Source organism: Bactrocera latifrons, unplaced genomic scaffold (genome assembly GCF_001853355.1).
Source record: "Bactrocera latifrons isolate USDA-ARS-PBARC rearing strain unplaced genomic scaffold, ASM185335v1 scaffold_59, whole genome shotgun sequence".
Lineage (NCBI taxonomy): Eukaryota > Metazoa > Arthropoda > Insecta > Diptera > Tephritidae > Bactrocera > Bactrocera latifrons.
The window spans coordinates 127,029-134,084 of NW_017537256.1; the positions used below are offsets into that span (position 1 = coordinate 127,029).

Here is a 7,056-nt window from a genome sequence, read left to right on the forward strand (position 1 = left end):
GTATTCCTGTATGTATGTATGTCTGTATGTACGCATATTTATGTCGATTTTTCTTGCTTATATGCAATGGATCTTCTCCTGTTGGCTTGACACAAATGTGTCGCTTGGACAAACCACATACTTGTACTTGTTGTTGGCCGCAAATGTTTCGTTTCTCCATTTTTCTATTGTTAATTAATGCTATTTTATATTCTAGTCTATTTACTTGCCAACTTGCCACATCGATTTGACTAAATACAAACGTGTGAGGAAAATGTTTATACGCGCATATTATGGTGTATATTTTTTTCGTTTTTTTTTTTTTGAAAAAAGAAGCAATTTGCAGCAGTTTCTTAAATTTAGTATGTGTATTATGTACACATATGTTAGTAGATATATGTATATTTATAAGTGTGTGTTTGTGGCGCTTGAGTATAACACTTGAGTGAATGTTAAAGTTGTTGAAAATATTTACCCCTGCATTGAACCATATAGATGCAAAGGATTTTTAGTTAGACCCGAAGTCTTCAAACCAACAGTTGTTAGCTCTCAGAGCAAATTATCACAAAAAAAAAGTTTCAAAGTTTTTTTCAATTCAAGTGTGATTTGCAGAAAAGGTGTGTGAGAATATAAAAAATATATAGAATATAAAATTAATTGAACAATATACACATACATACATACATGTGTACATATATTATAAAATTATATATTTTTGAATATGAAATTATGAACGGTGCATTATTTTTTTATATAAAATAGAAATAGTATATCTCATATTATGTAGCATATATTAAAGGTCGATATTTTTTATATAAGCCCTGATAAATGGTAACTTAAATGGGCTGACTTAAGGCGGCGCCAATGAAAAATATCTTTTACATATAAATTTTTATTTTCGGAAAAAATGCAAATTTTTTTATATATGTACATTTGCAAACAAATTTTTTCGTATGCAAAAGAAATATTTTTTAGAAAAATTAGTATTTAAATTTTTTTTTATAATTTTTTTGACAAATATTTTTTTAATAATTTTATTGAAAAAAAATTCTTTAACATCCAAAAAAAATTTATTTGCATATTTTTTTTTAATGTAAAAGAAATATTTTTTTTTCATAATTTCGTTGAAAAAAAAAATTTCTTTAAATAATGTTTTCAACGCAAAGGCATTTCGAATTTTTTTTTGGGAAATTTTGCAATTTTATTGCTTGTGCTTGCATATTTTTGCAATTTTAACGCTTTTTTATATAATTTCTTCTTTTTTTAACGCCTTTCGCCAGCGCGCGTGTCGTGTGGGTGTCGGCCCACCATTTAATGCGCTTCGGTCGACCAAAATTAAATACTTTGATTTTCTAAAAGTAATACAATATTCGATTTTTTTTATATAAACAAAAAAGTAGCAGCGCAAATATTTGGCGCGCTTCCAATAAAATCAGTCCAAACGTCGGGTTTTATATATTTTTATAAATTATGATGATGTTTCTCATAAAAAAAGAGCGTATGAAAGCTTTTGATTAGCTAACATTATAATTAGGTGCGCGAATAAGGAATACCACAGATATTAAGCAGAGATTTTTGAAGCTTCAAGCAATTTCATAATTTTTATTGTTTGTCTACTTTTTATTGCTGAAGTTTAAGGAAAACTTGAAGGTCACATCAAAGATGACTGATTCATAAATTTGTCTTTAAATTGCAAATATTTAAAATAGTTTCGTCGTAAAGGCTACCGAAGAATTTTATTATTTATTATATTTATAAAATTATGCCGGCGTTAATAAATACCACAGAATTCTGCGAAAATTCCACTATTAATTTTCTGCTACAAAACGAAAAAACTATTTTTTTTTTTAATATATCTTTATTTATTAGGTCTGACTGATCTCAACTGTAGCTAGTGAGTTGAAAATTATGATAAAGTGGTCTCATAATTTTTTTATTGTTTAGAAATATTCGTCTTCCAGAACTGGCTGATAAAATATCGAGTTGCATTACTTGTATATTATTTTGGATATTTTTTTTACAAAAAGGCATAGAGTAAATCTACTTATGAAAAAAAATCGCCTTGGGGCTTTCACTTCCACCATTTAAATATTTTTTTACAATGACGTTCTATACTCTTCAACTCAAGACAATCCTATACTCTCTAATTCATTTGTTTCAAAAGGTTCTAGGCTTTGTGATATCTAAAGGTTTTACTATTCGAGGATAACAAAGAAAAAAAGTTAAAACTGGCATTAAAATAGTAGTTAGTTTATGAATAAAACTGCTAATGAAAAACAAGAAAAAAAGCGAAGCTATAATACCCTTCACGAATTCAAAATATTTCGTAGAATAATTTGATTTCGTTGCATCAGTTTGTATGGCAGTAGTATATGCCATAGTGATCCAAGCTAAACGACTTCTGTAGAGATTGCATTATTGACTTAAATAAAAACCAATGTCAAATTTCTTAAAGATATCTACCTAAGTGAGAAAGTTTTGAATGCAAGAAGTATTATCGATAATTTTCAGTTTGCAATACAAAAATTTGTTCTAACTATCAATATTCCGCAATTAATTTTCTTTATGATCACTCTATTGTCTCCTCTGTGAACCACACCGTGTTTCTGATGACGGCAGTACGAAGTTTTATCTGTGCAAATTCTGAAAAGTCATCAAGAAACCCTTTCTCTATACAAATCCTCAGGTTTGCTTAGAAGAAGTATTAGGCATATAAATTCTTTCTTTTCTGCAGTCTACAACCTCGAACCCATTGCAGGTTTATAGTGAAATAAGATGTTAGACTTTCTAAAAGATGAAGTCATTCTTTCACTAAGTTTGTCGAAGCGCTAAGAGCCTTTAGTGATTTTAAAGCCGCCTAGCAATCTGTATATGTAAATATATGCCTTGTTGTGAGTACATTCCTTGCCAGAACATGAAGGCTTTCTTTAATTGCTGTGATATCTGCTTGGAAAGCACTGCAGTGGTTGGGTTCTCCATAGGGTTTCGAAAATCCGTCATATTGTTTAGAACTTACTAAGTATTATAAACTGGTCCCTGTTACTGGCGGTTAATAGAGAGGATTCCCACAGTCTAAGCGCTTATTTCGTTATCAGTTGCTTACAGAACAAGTCTGTTGGCAGTAAATAATACTATTTTAAAGAATTTGAAAATAAATTCGACTGATTAGCAGCAATTGTCATGTATATTTGGTACACTGAACTCATAAAATAATTAAATAAGACTTCTTAGGTAAAATCTTATTATTTTGCAGTAAAATTTTTTTCTTATTTTGCAGTTAAAAAATGAGTGAAGTCCGCAGTTTGATGTCCACTTTTGCCATTTTGGCTGTGCTATTGATTCTTCTGTGGCTGTTGTATGCCATCTTTTAAGCTGGAAATCAATCAAACAAAACAACAACAGCGATCACAGGTGTCTTTCTTGCGATCGTAAATTATAAGGATATGGCGTGTCTAGCATTAGAAAAGGTATGTTTAATTAATGGTGTTTTATGTTGAAGCAAAATATAACTGTTTACAGAAAAATATATATCTATAAATATATACGTATATCCAGATTGACACACTTTCACGATTCACTTCATTTATTCATTTCTTTGCATGAAAGGAAAATTTCAGCAATACTTAATTTTTTTAAAAAAAGTAAGTAAACCCCGAGCGGTCTTCACATTTCTTCTGTTATATCTCAACTTTTCGGCAACCCGCTGTTAATGCAATAGATAGCCATTTAAATATGCACAAATCAATTTGTCAATCTTTATAAACACTAATGGAAGTGAAATTGATAATTGAGTTTCTTATAAACAACCCGGGGAAAAAAATTCTATTTCAACGGGGAGTCGAAAACTATATTATTTTTCAAATATTTTGTGTTAAACAAATGAAGCAATAAAGCGGAAAATATATAAATGATTGCCGCATTATGCTGTAAACAAATTATAATGGTGAGCATACGTCAAAATTATACGTTCTGTCATGACATGAATGCATATAATTATATGGGTCGGCAAAAAGAATGAGAAAATCTTGTACCATAAAAATAAATACCTCAAGGAAATGTATGTAAAAACATATTTATTTTTGTTTGTTCTAATTCCAGAGGTTTATGGCCGCCAGTGGAAGCGAGTTTCGTAAAATTTTTACCTACACGCACACATATTAATTTTTGCAACAAAAATGTACGAGGGTTGCTACTTTTCTATGTACTTATGTATATTCGCTTAACACAGAAGCTATGTTTTTCCATTTTAGAAATGACAGCCAGCTGTCAACTGTCAGCTTTTCGTTAGCATAATGACAGTAAAGTTTGATAATTATTTGACGAAATTTCCTAATTGGCAGTTATTTCGTCTATTTCTGAATGAAAGTTTTGTATTTTGAAATATTCTGCCATTATTCATTATTTATGCGACATCCGCAGCTAAATCGATGGATATATACATACGAAAGGTATGTAGATCATTATTTTCTGATAACCATCTTCAGAATTCGATTTTGAACCATGGTTTAGGGTACTTATACGTCTAAAGAAATTATTTCGATAAACTTCCACAAAAAATTACGTGCTGCTCTCTAAGGGAATTTTAAATTATATGGATGAACTTCAACAATAAACAATATCCAGTCGTCTAAGGAAATTTTGATGAACTTCCACAAAAAATAATATCCAATCGTCTAAGTAAATTACACAAAAATAACATACAACCATCTACATGTTGAAAAACCACATAAACTTAAAATTGAATGAGGATTGTTTATTATTATTCAAAAGAACATTCTTTGGCATTTAGTTTTTTAAGATTATCTCTTCAAATGTTGGTCGGAGCTACGTCGCAGATGGTTCATTCGTTGAGTCCAATTTTCGACGACTTGTTCGAGCGTTTAAACTGGTAACTGGTCAATCACAACAGTGATGTTTTGCCCCAAGGCCTGAATAGAACCGAGATTGTCCGCATACACTTTAGACTGCTATATTTTCCTCACTACGTGCTGGACGTGGTCCATTCGGTCGAATATTATCCAATAATGAATGCTCACGATGGATGATGGTGTTGGGAATAGCACTTAAGTTGAGCGAAGCGTGAGCGAAACTCATTCTTTTCTGAAGATATTTGGGGATATGGCTAGTTGCAATAATAGACAAGTCTATAAAGAACACTCTCCAAATCGGCTTTGCTTTTGCAAATTTTGTGATAAAGACTGTTTCGAGAAAATTGCATTTAAAGTTTCTGGTTTCGCAAAATCTTTATATCTCCGAAAAAAATTTGAATTTTGAAAAACCTTCTTCAGATATATCCTAGAATAGTTAAATTTTGAAAATAACAAAAAATCGATTTTTTTGTATCTAGACTAGAAAATCGCCTTAAAAACCTACAATTAAACTGATAAACCCGTTTTGATTTTATTATCTCAAAATTCCCTTAATGCCTTAAAATCCCAAAAATCCCTTACAGCAGCCCTTGTAAGCTTGTGTTGTACAAAAATTTCACTCGCCTCTTTGCCATTTTGCTAAAGCGTACAATTTCTCTGTTTATTTTCTTTTTTTTCCATTGCCTCACTGCCAGCGGATGAAATGAAATTGGCATTTTCCTTTTGAAAATGTAAAAAATTTATTTGCCACAACTTGTATGAAGATCTTTTGCGCCCACACAAAATCAAAACCGATCCGCCACAATTCCATGTCAATAATCGGTAAACGCCTGCTCGGTCATTACACATCCGCTACTAACGGTAGCGGTTAAAGGCTGCCGGCAAACCGTTCGTGCTTCAAGCGGCGTACACACGCACTTGGCCGCGACGAAAGCAGCGGATTTGTTGGAAAGCAACGAGTGCTCGCCAATGATCCCATGATCGCGGCCAGTGAGTGTGTGTGTTTGTATGGGTTGGACGTACATGCATCCATACATATAGATACATATTTAAATATTTTCGGCCAAATCCACACAGTTCGCCAGTTCTCAGGCTTTTACATTCGAACATAAATTCATATGTTTAATATTTCTATGTTTATGGCAAATGTACTAGTGTACATACATATTTAGATATGTGCTGTGTGCATATGTAATTCCTTTTGCTGCCGCCGGCACACTTTCGATTCAATGCCGGCGGTCATTGTGGAGAATTCTTGCAGATGCGATTGCCAGTTTTTCAGAGGCATTCGGTACGAACGGTGTGCTCCGATCAATTAAGCTATTTACCGTTAGCGGTGCGTGATTGCTAAATACCCAAAAAAAATTATATAAAATAAATTAATATATACACACACACACACACATATACACACAAACATACATAACATTTCTAAGGACATACAAGTTTCGAATAAAAATTGTGCTATTTTTTTCTAAATTTCTTAATTTTCAAAAAGACGTATCTAGTGTTAAGCATTTTTTAAGCATAAGTTAAAAAATAAAAATTTCACTACAAAACCTCAGCTTTTGATCCACCAATTTTATAATTTTTTTATACTTATTTTTTCGCACACATATCGTACAGCTTTAAAAATCAATCAACAACAAAAACCAAAACAACCACAGCAACAACATGAATGAAGCCAAGAGTCTGTTCACCACTTTCCTCATCCTGGTCGTCCTGTTGGGCCTGCTGTGGGCTTTCTATGAAGCCGTTTTCTAAATCACCAACACGCTATTATTAACAACAACAATAATAGCAGCATCTAGACATGATTTTCATATAATAAATATTTTTGTCGGCACCTGCACTTAAAACGCACAGACACATACATGCATACATATCCTGTGTATGTTTGGTACGACATTTTCGTTAGGTTTTTTTTTTATTTAACACCATCAAATTCATGGAAAATAGTTTGGAGTAATTAATTAACGGTATTATCGTGTATTCTGGCAACAACAAGAACACTATCTTACATAATAGAATTAATACGCGTAAAAGCATTTCCAAATAACATTAAAATTCGTAAAATAAGGACAAATGTCAACAAAAAAATGGCGTTCGTTTAGTCAGAAAATGAGGTGAGTCGAACTTAATTATTTTATAAATAAAAAACAAAAACAAAAAATAAATTATTTGACTTATACTATTTTTGTATTTATTT

The 7,056-nt window shown here is 31.5% G+C and overlaps 1 long non-coding RNA gene across 2 annotated transcripts in view; it reads left to right on the top strand.

Annotated features, from left to right (window-relative positions):
- Positions 1-485: 485 nt before the first annotated feature.
- Positions 486-7,056, top strand: part of LOC108974768 — a 12,186-nt gene continuing 5,615 nt past the window's right edge. The window contains exons 1-3 of one of the 2 annotated variants that reach the window (XR_001993825.1): positions 486-596; positions 3,257-3,446; positions 6,474-6,973. This is a non-coding gene — a long non-coding RNA (uncharacterized LOC108974768). Of the gene's footprint in view, positions 597-3,256; positions 3,447-6,101; positions 6,184-6,473; positions 6,974-7,056 lie in introns of those variants that run through there. The other variant, XR_001993826.1, reaches the window with a different exon arrangement.